This window comes from Oncorhynchus clarkii, chromosome 19, assembly GCF_045791955.1.
Source record: "Oncorhynchus clarkii lewisi isolate Uvic-CL-2024 chromosome 19, UVic_Ocla_1.0, whole genome shotgun sequence".
Taxonomy (NCBI): domain Eukaryota; kingdom Metazoa; phylum Chordata; class Actinopteri; order Salmoniformes; family Salmonidae; genus Oncorhynchus; species Oncorhynchus clarkii.
Genome location: NC_092165.1, coordinates 63,885,693 through 63,901,337, shown reverse-complemented (window position 1 = coordinate 63,901,337; position 15,645 = coordinate 63,885,693).

Below are 15,645 nucleotides of genomic sequence, written 5' to 3'. Positions count from 1 at the left end.
TCGCCTACCTCCTCATGCCTTTTGCACACAATGTATATAGACTCTCTTTTTTTTCTACTGTGTTATTAACTTGTTAATTGTTTACTCCATGTGCAACTCTGTGTTGTCTGTTCACACTGCTATGCTTTATCTTGGCCAGGTCGCAGTTGTAAATGAGAACTTGTTCTCAACTAGCCTACCTGGTTAAATAAAGGTGAAATAAATAAATAACAATTATAGTCAGTGATGTAGTGCTATTTCTTTACGTACCGGAGCAAAAATAAAATAAAATGACATTTCTCAATCAACATTTGCACTGTAGGCTGTTGTTAGCATGTTAGCATGTTATAAAACGCATAATGCATTTTCTGGCAATTGTACTCTTATGTGCCAGATGCTCAGACTACAAAACGTTATAAATGTCCCTTTTCAGAGATTGACTTGTCATTTCAATAGGCATAGAATACAGACATAAATCTGGGTTTATGATTTTTTTTACCCCTCTTTTGTGGTATCCAATTGGTAGTTACAACCGCACCAATGTGTCGGAGGAAACACCTACACCTAAATCTTTCCCTAACGACGCTGTGCCAATTGTGCGCCGCCCCATCGGTCTCAAGCCTGGCCTCGAACCCAGAATCTCTGGTGGCACAGCGATGCAGTGCCTTAGACCACTGCACCACTCAGGAGGCCTGGGCTTATGATTCTAATTAAATGTTGCCATGGTTTGCTTAGAGAAACTCGGTAGCCAATAGCCCCTGATAGGCCTACATCTAATTTCAGATAGTCTACAATAGCTTTGACAAGATGTAGGGAAGATGTAAACTGAATGATTTAGCAGCTTGCTTAGCAGCCCTGGTTACTACGAGCCCTGGTCACTACGGGCCCTGGTCACTATGGGCCCTGGTCACTACGGGCCCTGGTCACTACGGGCCCTGGTCACTACGAGCCCTGGTCACTACGAGCCCTGGTCACTACGGGCCCTGGTCACTACGGGCCCTTGTCACTACGAGCCCTGGTCACTACGGGCCCTGGTCACTACGGGCCCTGGTCACTACGAGCCCTGGTCACTACGAGCCCTGGTCACTACGAGCCCTGGTCACTACGGGCCCTGGTCACTACGGGCCCTGGTCACTACGGGCCCTGGTCACTACGAGCCCTGGTCACTACGGGCCCTGGTCACTACGGGCCCTGGTCACTACGGGCCCTGGTCACTACGGGCCCTGGTCACTACGAGCCCTGGTCACTACGAGTCCTGGTCACTACGGGCCCTGGTCACTACGAGCCCTGGTCACTAGGGGCCATGGTCACTACGGGCCCTGGTCACTACGAGCCCTGGTCACTACGGGCCCTGGTCACTACACTTTAAAGGGAATAGGGTGTCATTTGAGACACAACCATTGTCTGTCGGTATATAAACTGATATCCTATCTAAACAGGACAACAGATTAATCCATCCGGCGCCGAGGTGAGCGGAGCCGCATATCCGATGGAGGGAGCAGCCAAGGCCCTATCAGCCGTCCCTGCCATCCCCCCCTCCCTGCCTCCCCTCCCCCTCCCTGCCTCCCCTCCCCGCCTCCCCTCCCCGCTGCCTTTTGCCCTGGGACCCGTCTACGCCACTGAACTCTTGTCCCGAGCAGCTGGCTGCAGAACGAGGTGTGTTTTTCTTACTGGACTTAACGTTGGTGTTGGTTTAAGAGCCCGGGGGACGTGGGATCCTTTGTGCCATTTAACAGAGGACTTAGTCGTCTTGGTTGGGTTTGTATTTTTATTATCCGCTAAACTGTGGTTGGGGGGCATGGCGGTGCGCATGGCAAAATGACCTCCAAATCTGTCAGTCACTGGGGTAAAGAGGTGGAATCTGTCAGTCACTGGGGGGGGGGGGGGGGGGGGGGGGGGGGAGAGGTGGAATCTGTCAGTCACTGGGGGGGAGGAGGTGGAATCTGTCAGTCACTGGGGGGGAGGAGGTGGAATCTGTCAGTCACTGGGAGGGAAGGGGTGAAATCTGTCAGTCACTGGGGTAAAGAGGTGGAATCTGTCAGTCACTGGGGGGGAAGAGGTGAAATCTGTCAGTCACTGGGGTAAAGAGGTGGAATCTGTCAGTCACTGGGGGGGAAGAGGTGAAATCTGTCAGTCACTGGGGGGGGGGGGGGGGGGGGGAGAGGTGGAATCTGTCAGTCACTGGGGGGGAGGAGGTGGAATCTGTCAGTCACTGGGGGGGAGGAGGTGGAATCTGTCAGTCACTGGGAGGGAAGGGGTGAAATCTGTCAGTCACTGGGGTAAAGAGGTGGAATCTGTCAGTCACTGGGGGGGAAGAGGTGAAATCTGTCAGTCACTGGGGTAAAGAGGTGGAATCTGTCAGTCACTGGGGGGGAAGAGGTGAAATCTGTCAGTCACTGGGGGGGGGGGGGGGGGGGGGGGAGAGGTGGAATCTGTCAGTCACTGGGGGGGAGGAGGTGGAATCTGTCAGTCACTGGGGGGGAGGAGGTGGAATCTGTCAGTCACTGGGAGGGAAGGGGTGAAATCTGTCAGTCACTGGGGTAAAGAGGTGGAATCTGTCAGTCACTGGGGGGGAAGAGGTGAAATCTGTCAGTCACTGGGGTAAAGAGGTGGAATCTGTCAGTCACTGGGGGGGAAGAGGTGAAATCTGTCAGTCACTGGGGGGGGGGGGGGGGGGGGGGGGGGGGAGGTGGAATCTGTCAGTCACTGGGGGGGAGGAGGTGGAATCTGTCAGTCACTGGGGGGGAGGAGGTGGAATCTGTCAGTCACTGGGAGGGAAGGGGTGAAATCTGTCAGTCACTGGGGTAAAGAGGTGGAATCTGTCAGTCACTGGGGGGGAAGAGGTGAAATCTGTCAGTCACTGGGGTAAAGAGGTGGAATCTGTCAGTCACTGGGGGGGAAGAGGTGAAATCTGTCAGTCACTGGGGGGGGGGGGGGGGGGGGGGGGAGGTGGAATCTGTCAGTCACTGGGGGGGAGGAGGTGGAATCTGTCAGTCACTGGGGGGGAGGAGGTGGAATCTGTCAGTCACTGGGAGGGAAGGGGTGAAATCTGTCAGTCACTGGGGTAAAGAGGTGGAATCTGTCAGTCACTGGGGGGGAAGAGGTGAAATCTGTCAGTCACTGGGGTAAAGAGGTGGAATCTGTCAGTCACTGGGGGGGAAGAGGTGAAATCTGTCAGTCACTGGGGGGGGGGGGGGGGGGGGGGGGGAGAGGTGGAATCTGTCAGTCACTGGGGGGGAGGAGGTGGAATCTGTCAGTCACTGGGGGGGAGGAGGTGGAATCTGTCAGTCACTGGGAGGGAAGGGGTGAAATCTGTCAGTCACTGGGGTAAAGAGGTGGAATCTGTCAGTCACTGGGGGGGAAGAGGTGAAATCTGTCAGTCACTGGGGTAAAGAGGTGGAATCTGTCAGTCACTGGGGGGGAAGAGGTGAAATCTGTCAGTCACTGGGGGGGGGGGGGGGGGGGGGAGAGGTGGAATCTGTCAGTCACTGGGGGGGAGGAGGTGGAATCTGTCAGTCACTGGGGGGGAGGAGGTGGAATCTGTCAGTCACTGGGAGGGAAGGGGTGAAATCTGTCAGTCACTGGGGTAAAGAGGTGGAATCTGTCAGTCACTGGGGGGGAAGAGGTGAAATCTGTCAGTCACTGGGGTAAAGAGGTGGAATCTGTCAGTCACTGGGGGGGAAGAGGTGAAATCTGTCAGTCACTGGGGGGGGGGGGGGGGGGGGGGGGAGAGGTGGAATCTGTCAGTCACTGGGGGGGAGGAGGTGGAATCTGTCAGTCACTGGGGGGGAGGAGGTGGAATCTGTCAGTCACTGGGAGGGAAGGGGTGAAATCTGTCAGTCACTGGGGTAAAGAGGTGGAATCTGTCAGTCACTGGGGGGGAAGAGGTGAAATCTGTCAGTCACTGGGGTAAAGAGGTGGAATCTGTCAGTCACTGGGGGGGAAGAGGTGAAATCTGTCAGTCACTGGGGGGGGGGGGGGGGGGGGGGGGGGAGGTGGAATCTGTCAGTCACTGGGGGGGAGGAGGTGGAATCTGTCAGTCACTGGGGGGGAGGAGGTGGAATCTGTCAGTCACTGGGAGGGAAGGGGTGAAATCTGTCAGTCACTGGGGTAAAGAGGTGGAATCTGTCAGTCACTGGGGGGGAAGAGGTGAAATCTGTCAGTCACTGGGGTAAAGAGGTGGAATCTGTCAGTCACTGGGGGGGAAGAGGTGAAATCTGTCAGTCACTGGGGGGGGGGGGGGGGAGGTGGAATCTGTCAGTCACTGGGGGGGAGGAGGTGGAATCTGTCAGTCACTGGAGGGAAGAGGTGAAATCTGTCAGTCACTGGGAGGGAAGGGGTGAAATCTGTCAGTCACTGGAGGGAAGAGGTGGAATCTGTCAGTCACTGGGGTAAAGAGGTGGAATCTGTCAGTCACTGGGGGGGGAAGAGGGGGAATCTGTCAGTCACTGGGGTAAAGAGGTGGAATCTGTCAGTCACTGGGGGCGAAGAGGAGGAATCTGTCAGTCACTGGGGGGGAAGAGGTGGAATCTGTTAGTCAATGGAGGGAAAAGGTGGAATCTGTCAGTCACTGGGGGGGAAGAGGGGGAATAATCTGTTAGTCACTGGGGGGGAAGAGGTGGAATCTGTCAGTCACTGGGAGGGAAGAGGAGGAATCTGTCAGTCACTGGGAGGGAAGAGGTGGAATCTGTCAGTCACTGGGGTTAAGAGGTGGAATCTGTCAGTCACTGGGGTAAAGAGGTGGAATCTGTCAGTCACTGGGGTAAAGAGGGGGAATCTGTCAGTCACTGGGGGTAAAGAGGGGGAATCTGTCAGTCACTGGGGTAAAGAGGTGGAATCTGTCAGTCACTGGGGGTAAAGAGGGGGAATCTGTTAGTCACTGGGGTAAAGAGGGGGAATCTGTCAGTCACTGGGGGTAAAGAGGTGGAATCTGTCAGTCACTGGGGTAAAGAGGTGGAATCTGTCAGTCACTGGAGGGAAGAGGAGGAATCTGTCAGTCACTGGGAGGGAAGAGGTGGAATCTGTCAGTCACTGGGGTAAAGAGGGGGAATCTGTAAGTCACTGGGGGGGAAGAGGGGGAATCTGTCAGTCACTGGGGTAAAGAGGGGGAATCAAATCAAATCAAATCACATTTTATTTGTCACATACACATGGTTAGCAGATGTTAATGCGAGTGTAGCGAAATGCTTGTGCTTCTAGTTCCAACAATGCAGTAATAACCAACAAGTAATCTAACTAACAATTCCAAAACTACTGTCTTATACACAGTGTAAGGGGATAAAGAATATGTACATAAAGATATATGGATGAGTGATGGTACAGAGCAGCATAGGCAAGATACAGTAGATGGTATCGAGTACAGTACAGTGCCTTGCGAAAGTATTCGGCCCCCTTGAACTTTGCGACCTTTTGCCACATTTCAGGCTTCAAACATAAAGATATAAAACTGTATTTTTTTGTGAAGAATCAACAACAAGTGGGACACAATCATGAAGTGGAACGACATTTATTGGATATTTCAAACTTTTTTAACAAATCAAAAACTGAAAAATTGGGCGTGCAAAATTATTCAGCCCCCTTAAGTTAATACTTTGTAGCGCCACCTTTTGCTGCGATTACAGCTGTAAGTCGCTTGGGGTATGTCTCTATCAGTTTTGCACATCGAGAGACTGAAATGTTTTCCCATTCCTCCTTGCAAAACAGCTCGAGCTCAGTGAGGTTGGATGGAGAGCATTTGTGAACAGCAGTTTTCAGTTCTTTCCACAGATTCTCGATTGGATTCAGGTCTGGACTTTGACTTGGCCATTCTAACACCTGGATATGTTTATTTTTGAACCATTCCATTGTAGATTTTGCTTTATGTTTTGGATCATTGTCTTGTTGGAAGACAAATCTCCGTCCCAGTCTCAGGTCTTTTGCAGACTCCATCAGGTATTCTTCCAGAATGGTCCTGTATTTGGCTCTATCCATCTTCCCATCAATTTTAACCATCTTCCCTGTCCCTGCTGAAGAAAAGCAGGCCCAAACCATGATGCTGCCACCACCATGTTTGACAGTGGGGATGGTGTGTTCAGCTGTGTTGCTTTTACGCCAAACATAACGTTTTGCAATGTTGCCAAAAAGTTCAATTTTGGTTTCATCTGACCAGAGCACCTTCTTCCACATGTTTGGTGTGTCTCCCAGGTGGCTTGTGGCAAACTTTAAACAACACTTTTTATGGATATCTTTAAGAAATGGCTTTCTTCTTGCCACTCTTCCATAAAGGCCAGATTTGTGCAATATACAACTGATTGTTGTCCTATGGACAGAGTCTCCCACCTCAGCTGTAGATCTCTGCAGTTCATCCAGAGTGATCATGGGCCTCTTGGCTGCATCTCTGATCAGTCTTCTCCTTGTATGAGCTGAAAGTTTAGAGGGACGGCCAGGTCTTGGTAGATTTGCAGTGGTCTGATACTCCTTCCATTTCAATAGTATCGCTTGCACAGTGCTCCTTGGGATGTTTAAAGCTTGGGAAATCTTTTTGTATCCAAATCCGTCTTTAAACTTCTTCACAACAGTATCTCGGACCTGCCTGGTGTGTTCCTTGTTCTTCATGATGCTCTCTGCGCTTTTAACGGACCTCTGAGACTATCACAGTGCAGGCGCATTTATACGGAGACTTGATTACACACAGGTGGATTGTATTTATCATCATTAGTCATTTAGGTCAACATTGGATCATTCAGAGATCCTCACTGAACTTCTGGAGAGAGTTTGCTGCACTGAAAGTAAAGGGGCTGAATAATTTTGCACGCCCAATTTTTCAGTTTTTGATTTGTTAAAAAAGTTTGAAATATCCAATAAATGTCGTTCCACCTCATGATTGTGTCCCACTTGTTGTTGATTCTTCACAAAAAAATACAGTTTTATATCTTTATGTTTGAAGCCTGAAATGTGGCAAAAGGTCCCAAAGTTCAAGGGGGCCGAATACTTTCGCAAGGCACTGTATATACATATGAGATGAGTATGTAAACAAAGTGGCATAGTTAAAGTGGCTAGTGATGCAGTAGATGATATAGAGTACAGTATATACGTATGCATGTGAGATGAATAATGTAGGGTAAGTAACATTATATAAGGTAGCATTGTTTAAAGTGGCTAGTGATATATTTGACATCATTTCCCATCAATTCCCATTATTAAAGTGGCTGGAATTGAGTCAGTGTGTTGGCAGCAGCCACTCAATGTTAGTGATGGCTGTTTAACAGTCTGATGGCCTTGAGATAGAAGCTGTTTTTCAGTCTCTCGGTCCCAGCTTTGATGCACCTGTACTGACCTCACCTTCTGGATGATAGCGGGGTGAACAGGCAGTGGCTCGGGTGGTTGTTGTCCTTGATGATCTTTATGGCCTTCCTGTAACATCGGGTGGTGTAGGTGTCCTGGAGGGCAGGTAGTTTGCCCCCGGTGATGCGTTGTGCAGACCTCACTACCCTCTGGAGAGCCTTACGGTTGTGGGCGGAGCAGTTGCCGTACCAGGCGGTGATGCAGCCCGCCAGGATGCTCTCGATTGTGCATCTGTAGAAGTTTGTGAGTGCTTTTGGTGACAAGCCGAATTTCTTCAGCCTCCTGAGGTTGAAGAGGCGCTGCTGCGCCTTCTTCACGATGCTGTCTGTGTGAATGGACCAATTCAGTTTGTCTGTGATGTGTATGCTGAGGAACTTACTACCCTCTCCACTACTGTTCCATCGATGTGGATAGGGGGGTGTTCCCTCTGCTGTTTCCTGAAGTCCACAATCATCTCCTTAGTTTTGTTGACGTTGAGTGTGAGGTTATTTTCCTGACACCACACTCCGAGGGCCCTCACCTCCTCCCTGTTGGCCGTCTCGTCTTTGTTGGTAATCAAGCCTACCACTGTTGTGTCGTCCGCAAACTTGATGATTGAGTTGGAGGCGTGCGTGGCCACGCAGTCGTGGGTGAACAGGGAGTACAGGAGAGGGCTCCAGTGTTGAGGATCAGCGGGGTGGAGATGTTGTTGCCTACCCTCACCACCTGGGGGCGGCCCGTCAGGAAGTCCAGTACCCAGTTGCACAGGGCGGGGTCGAGACCCAGGGTCTCGAGCTTGATGACGAGCTTGGAGGGTACTATGGTATGAATGCCGAGCTGTAGTCGATGAACAGCATTCTCACATAGGTATTCCTCTTGTCCAGATGGGTTTGGGCAGTGTGCAGTGTGGTTGAGATTGCATCGTCTGTGGACCTATTTGGGCGGTAAGCAAATTGGAGTGGGTCTAGGGTGTCAGGTAGGGTGGAGGTGATATGGTCCTTGACTAGTCTCTCAAAGCACTTCATGATGACGGAAGTGAGTGCTACGGGGCGGTAGTCGTTTAGCTCAGTTACCTTAGTTTTCTTGGGAACAGGAACAATGGTGGCCCTCTTGAAGCATGTGGGAACAGCAGACTGGTATAGGGATTGATTGAATATGTCCGTAAACACACCGGCCAGCTGGTCTGCGCATGCTCTGAGGGCGCGGCTGGGGATGCCGTCTGGGCCTGCAGCCTTGCGAGGGTTAACACGTTTAAATGTTTTACTCACCTCGGCTGCAGTGAAGGAGAGTCCGCATGTTTTCGTTGCAGGCCGTGTCAGTGGCACTGTATTGTCCTCAAAGCGGGCAAAAAAGTTATTTAGTCTGCCTGGGAGCAAGACATCCTGGTCCGTGACTGGGCTGGTTTTCTTCTTGTAGTCCGTAATTGACTGTAGACCCTGCCACATACCTCTTGTGTCTGAGCCGTTGAATTGAGATTCTACTTTGTCTCTATACTGACACTTAGCTTGTTTGATAGCCTTGCGGAGGGAATAGCTGCACTGTTTGTATTCGGTCATGTTACCAGTCACCTTGCCCTGATTAAAAGCAGTGGTTCGCGCTTTCAGTTTCACGCGAATGCTGCCATCAATCCACGGTTTCTGGTTAGGGAATGTTTTAATCATTGCTATGGGAACGACATCTTCAACGCACGTTCTAATGAACTCGCACACCGAATCAGCGTATTCGTCAATGTTGTTATCTGACGCAATACGAAACATATCCCAGTCCACGTGATGGAAGCAGTCTTGGAGTGTGGAATCAGCTTGGTCGGACCAGCGTTGGACAGACCTCAGCGTGGGAGCTTCTTGTTTTAGTTTCTGTCTGTAGGCAGGGATCAGCAAAATGGAGTCATGGTCAGCTTTTCCGAAAGGAGGGCGGGGCAGGGCCTTATATGCGTCGCGGAAGTTAGAATAACAATGATCCAAGGTTTTTCCAGCCCTGGTTGCGCAATCGATATGCTGATACAATTTAGGGAGTCTTGTTTTCAGACTAGCCTTGTTAAAATCCCCAGCTATAATGAATGCAGCCTCAGGATGTATGGATTCCAGTTTGCAAAGAGTCAAATAAAGTTTGTTCAGAGCCATCGATGTGTCTGCTTCGGGGGGAATATATACGGCTGTGATTATAATCGAAGAGAATTCTCTTGGTAGATAATGCGGTCGACATTTGATTGTGAGGAATTCTAAATCAGGTGAACAGAAGGATTTGAGTTCCTGTATGTTTCTGTGATCACACCACGTCTCGTTAGCCATAAGGCATTACGCCCCCGCTGTTTCTGTCGGCGCGATGCGTGGAGAAACCCGCTGGCTGCACCGCCTCCGATAGCGTCTCTTCAGTGAGCCATGTTTCCGTGAAGCAAAGAACGTTACAGTCTCTGATGTCCCTCTGGAATGCTACCCTTGCTCGGATTTCATCAACCTTGTTGTCAAGAGACTGGACATTGGCGAGAAGAATGCTAGGGAGTGGTGCACGATGTGCCCGTCTCCGGAGTCTGACCAGAAGACCGCCTCGTTTCCCTCTTTTACGGAGTCGTTTTTTTGGGTCGCCGGCTGGGATCCATTCCGTTGTCCTGGTTGAAAGGCAGAACACAGAATCCGCTTCGCGAAAATCATATTCTTGGTTGTACTGATGGTGAGTTGACGCTGATCTTATATTCAGTAGTTCTTCTCGACTGTATGTAATGAAACCTAAGATGACCTGGGGTACTAATGTAAGAAATAACACGTAAAAAAACAAAAAACTGCATAGTTTCCTAGGAACACGAAGCGAGGCGGCCATCTCTGTCGGCGCCATGGCAACCGATTCTGTCAGTCACTGGGGTAAAGAGGGGGAATCTGTAAGTCACTGGGGTAAAGAGGGGGAATCTGTAAGTCACTGGGAGGGAAGAGGTGGAATCTGTCAGTCACTGCGAGGGAAGAGGTGGAATCTGTCAGTCACTGGGAGGGAAGAGGTGGAATCTGTCAGTCACTGGGAGGGGAAGAGGTGGAATCTGTCAGTCACTGGGAGGGGAAGAGGTGGAATCTGTCAGTCACTGGGGCTAAAGAAGTAGAATCTGTCAGTCACTGGGGGGGAGGGGGAGGAAACTGTCAGTCACTGGAGGGAAGAGGTGGAATCATATGTTGTATGAAGTAGGCCTTGTATACTCACTCATATGCTCTCGCCCGATATGTCCTCTAGTCAATCTGATATATGATTAACAATATATTATTAGTAATATGATCCTAGGTTTACTCAATTTAACAGTTTGGTTGCTGTTTGAAAAATCTATTCTACTAGCAAAACAGTTAACCTGTTTCAGGACACTTTTCATCCTCTGTTGCATTCCAATACCGAGGTAAGCTGTCAGTCTTCAGTCTCTCAGCAGTGTGATAGTAGTTTGTAACTGGGGCGGCAAGGTAGCCTAGTGGTTAGAGTGTTGGACTAGTAACCGGAAGGTTGCAAGTTCACATCCCCGAGCTGTCGTTCTGCCCCTGAACAGGCAGTTCCTAGGCCGTCATTGAAAATAAGATTTTGTTCTTAATTGACTTGCTTAGTTAAATAAAGATAAATCTGTTACCATCTGTTGGCCAGTGCATCATCCTATGTCAGAGATGCACATTAGGGTGTCTTTGCCCTTTTACAGAATTGATCAGCTATAACTTTACGGGACAAAAAAAACATGTCCTCATGGAGAGAGGGAGATTAGAGGAGAGGAGACATGGAGAGAGGGAGGTTAGAGGAGACACGGAGAGAGGGAGGTTAGGTCAGAGGAGAGGAAACACGGAGAGAGGGAGGTTAGAGGAGAGGTGTGTTAGAGGTGTGTCTGTATGTAATCTGGCCCCAGTGGTCCACCAGCAGGGGTGGCCGGTCCCCCGAACCAAAAGACATCCAGTCTCCACTGCGACCCACTTCTCAGGACCTCAGACATATGTTGTCCCAGGAGGGGCTTTGTTAACACAGACAGACCTTAACTCTCCCCTGACTACCAGAGTGGTTGAGTTACACACAGACAGACCTGACTCTAACCTGAACTCTAACCCTGACTACCAGAGTGGCTGAGTTACACACAGACAGACCTGATTCTAACCTGAACTCGACCCAGTAACTGAGGAGAGATCGGTCGATCCAGTAACTGAGGAGAGATCGGTCGACCCAGTAACTGAGGAGAGATCGGTCGACCCAGTAACTGAGGAGAGATATACTACATGAGCAATAGCCAGTCAAGTTCTGCCACAGGGATCTCGAAAAACCATTTCTGTATGGACCTCGCTTTGTGCACAGGGTTATGATCATGCTGAAACAGGAAAGGGGCCTTCCCCAAACTGTTGCCACAAAGTTGGAAGCCCAGAATCGTCTAGAATGTCATTGTGTGCTGTAGTGTTAAGATTTCCTTAGGATCTAAGGGGACTAGGAAACCATGGAAAACAGCCCCAGACCATTATTAATCCTCCACCAAACTTTACAGTTGGCACTATGCATTGGGGCAGGTAACATACTGACCAGACCGGACACGTCGCGTGCGTCGCAAAATAAATTTAGAAATCCATGTTATTCAATTATTGCACCCACACTGCTCGAGTGCCGAGCCTCTGTCCAGCCCCAGCCTCTGTCCAGCCCCAGCTTCTGTCCCTGTCCCACCAGAAGTCTATGTACGTGGTCTTGGCCGGGTTTTAAGGCCTGTGTTAATCCTGTTTATACTCGCCTTAGCCACCACGATCAACTCTCCTCATGTCATGGCTGCTGTGAAGGTCAGGATTACAACAGTATTTTTACTCTTGGGAATCCCATTGTGACACAGGGGGGGGGGACATTTTGTCTGGGGGACATTATTTGTCTGGGGGACATTATTTGTCTGGGGGACATTATTTGTCATGACAGGCCCAACAAAAGGGGCCCTTAGAGCAGGTTCCTGGGGCCTGCTCCTACAGACATCTCTGAACCAAAGGATTGTCCACCACTTCACCTTGTCATGACCGTGGCGACTAACCTCCAAAACGGACACACTGACATTTGGTGGTCAGCCATTGTTGCGGTCATAAAAGCCGACTGATACAATGTAACACGGAGAGATGGTCCTTTTTTTTATCCTTCTGTGCTGAAGGCCAGCAGAGAGAGGTAATCCTTGGGGCGGTGGGTCAGCTCATGTTTCCCTGTTCATCTTTCAACCTCATTTCAACCAGATAAAAGGTAGTTGTGGAGCTGTGAATCATTCTTGATAGTATACCTAACAGCCTATCCACTGGCAAACAGAAAATACCTCCTGGGTTTCCTTTTTCATTCTCAGCTCAATTTACAGCTAGCAGCCTTGACGTTTTCAGATCATTATAATTAGTTAATTACCGGTAATAGCCTAGACCAATTAAACTTAATTCATTGGCTGTTTAGAGAAATGCACACACATTCTAATGAAAATCAAGGCTGAATTAGTACAGAGGTAGGATAGTCCCCGTCTGAGGTGTCACCTTCACCCTCAGAGATGAACCTTCCGTGTGATGTACAGTAGACAATGTAAATATGCAGTGTCACTTCCTCTGAAACTCCAGAGGAAGTTAGTTACCCCTCTTGTTCCATTTGGTGGGTTCTGCGTCACTAATAACATATTTATGGTTATAAAAATCAACATGAACTCACTTCATGATTTGATGTCTGTCCTGTAGGATGGCACGGTTGAACTTTGGCAGAAACATTGAACTGTGAAAGGCTTGCAGTTTCTAAGGAGCCTCATGATTTGGAGAGAAACATACATTTGGTCTCAACCAGAAAATGAGAAACGACCGTTAGACAGAAACAACATATCACATATTGAGCTCTAAATGATTGAGGACAGTTAGGCTATTGAAGTGAAATCAATTTGTCCCGTTAAGGTTTTAACTAATGACTTCTCTTCAAAGAAAGTACTACTTTTTTTTCACAGAAAAGCAGTTATTGTCATTTCATGTCAACCTTTGAGGCTCTTTATGATAACAGCGTAATAACATTCCCATTATATCCGTGGTTGGTTCCCATTATAAACCGTAGTTGGTTCCCATTATAAACCGTAGTTGGTTCCCATTATAAACCGTAGTTGGTTCCCATTATATCCGTGGTTGGTTCCCATTATATCCGTGGTTGGTTCCCATTATATCCGTGGTTGGTTCCCATTATATCCGTGTTTGGTTCCCATTATATCCGTAGTTGGTTCCCATTATATCCGTGGTTGGTTCCCATTATATCCGTGGTTGGTTCCCATTATAAACCGTAGTTGGTTCCCATTATATCCGTGGTTGGTTCCCATTATAAACCGTAGTTGGTTCCCATTATATCCGTGGTTGGTTCCCATTATGTCTGTAGTTGGTTCCCATTATATCCGTGGTTGGTTCCCATTATATCCGTGGTTGGTTCCCATTATATCCGTGGTTGGTTCCCATTATATCCGTGGTTGGTTCCCATTATAAACCGTAGTTGGTTCCCATTATATCCGTGGTTGGTTCCCATTATATCCGTGGTTGGTTCCCATTATATCCGTGGTTCCCATTATATCCGTGGTTGGTTCCCATTATATCCGTGGTTGGTTCCATAACAAGTGGAGAAGGTTACAGCTGAAACCCAATAATTGAATCCTGCAGTGTTCTCTCAGCACCCAGGGGCAGGATCAATTAGATTAGAAAATAAATATACGAATGAACAGAGAAATAAATTAATGGAAAAATGTATCTCAGTTCAGCAGGAACTCTCATTATGTTTCTCGGTCATCTGTCATCGTCAGCATCATATTGAACAGACGTTGGTACCATTTTATTGGTGATGTTGCCAGGGCAACTACAATTGATATAACCTACCTATTATTCAAAAAGCTTTTTTTTTTTAAAGATCTTTAGTTATTCAGTCATATTCCCAATCTGTTCCAAGGCCTATTCATTATTCAGTCATATTCCCAATCTGTTCCAAGGCCTATTCATTATTCAGTCATATTCCCAATCTGTTCCAAGGCCTATCCAGTCATATTCCCAATCTGTTCCAAGGCCTATTCATTATTCAGTCATATTCCCAATCTGTTCCAAGGCCTATCCGTTATTCAGTCATATTCCCAATCTGTTCCAAGGCCTATCCGTTATTCAGTCATATTCCCAATCTGTTCCAAGGCCTATTCATTATTCAGTCATATTCCCAATCTGAAGTTGACGGGTTAACTATTGAGTCAGCTAGAGGCTGGCAGAGGGAAGAGCAGTCGATTGTCTGACCAGGGTCAATTAAACCACCGAGATAAAATGATGATTTTAAGCGTCACTTATTCTATTCTTCTCAGTTATGATGCCAGAGTCAGACAGAACCTGCTTAGGCAGAGGAAGAAGAGGAAGGTGTACGCTTCAGTGCATTTACTGTTTTGCAACGTTTTGAAGGATCACCAGCAGAGTCAGAGATGGAGCTTAAAAAGTAGCTTGATTTAGCTTTCTTAAATCGAGATGGTACATCTGTTTCTCAATCGTCTGAAAGATTGCCAGTCGACTACAGTGTCAGTTTTCCTTGCTTTGGTCCTGGTTTGATTTATCATCTGAATGAGCTCAGTCTGTTTAAAAGGGGCGTATGTATCGTGTTCTAGAGCCATCGCAGGGTCAGAAATACAGAAGGAATGTTCTAGAGCCATCTCGGGGTCAGGAATAGAGGATACATGTTTTAGAGCCATCTCAGGGTCAGGAATACAGGAGAAATGTTCTAGAGCCATCTCAGGGTCAGGAATACAGGAGGAATGTTCTAGAGCCTTCTCAGGGTCAGGAATACAGGAGGAATGTTCTAGAGCCATCTCAGGGTCAAGAATACAGGATAAATGTTCTAGAGCTATCTCAGGGTCAGGAATACAGGAGAAATGTTCTAGAGGCAATTCAGGGTCAGGAATACAAGATAAATGTTCTAGAGCCATCTCAGGTTCAGGAATACAGGAGGAATGTTCTAGATACTTCTCAGGTTCAGGAATACAGGAGGAATGGTCTAGAGCCATCTCAGGGTCAGGAATACAGGATAAATGTTCTAGAGCCATCTCAGGGTCAGGAATACAGGAGGAATGTTTTTAGAGCCATCTCAGGGTCAGGAATACAGGAGGAATGTTCTAGAGCTCGACAATTCAAGCACCTTGGGTGTTGCCATAGAGTTACATTAGAAATTCTCATGCAAGAAGGCTCAAGGTCATTGACCACAGATACGTTATATCTACCGTAGCTTTGATTGGACTGAGCAATCATACTTTCAAAATCTTAACTAGCAAGCTAGACAAGCAGTCATCAACATGAATCACGTCGACAATCTGCAGGCAAATACTTTTCAATCCTTGTCATATGAAGTGAACTTAAAGATAAATTGTATCGGTGCTCA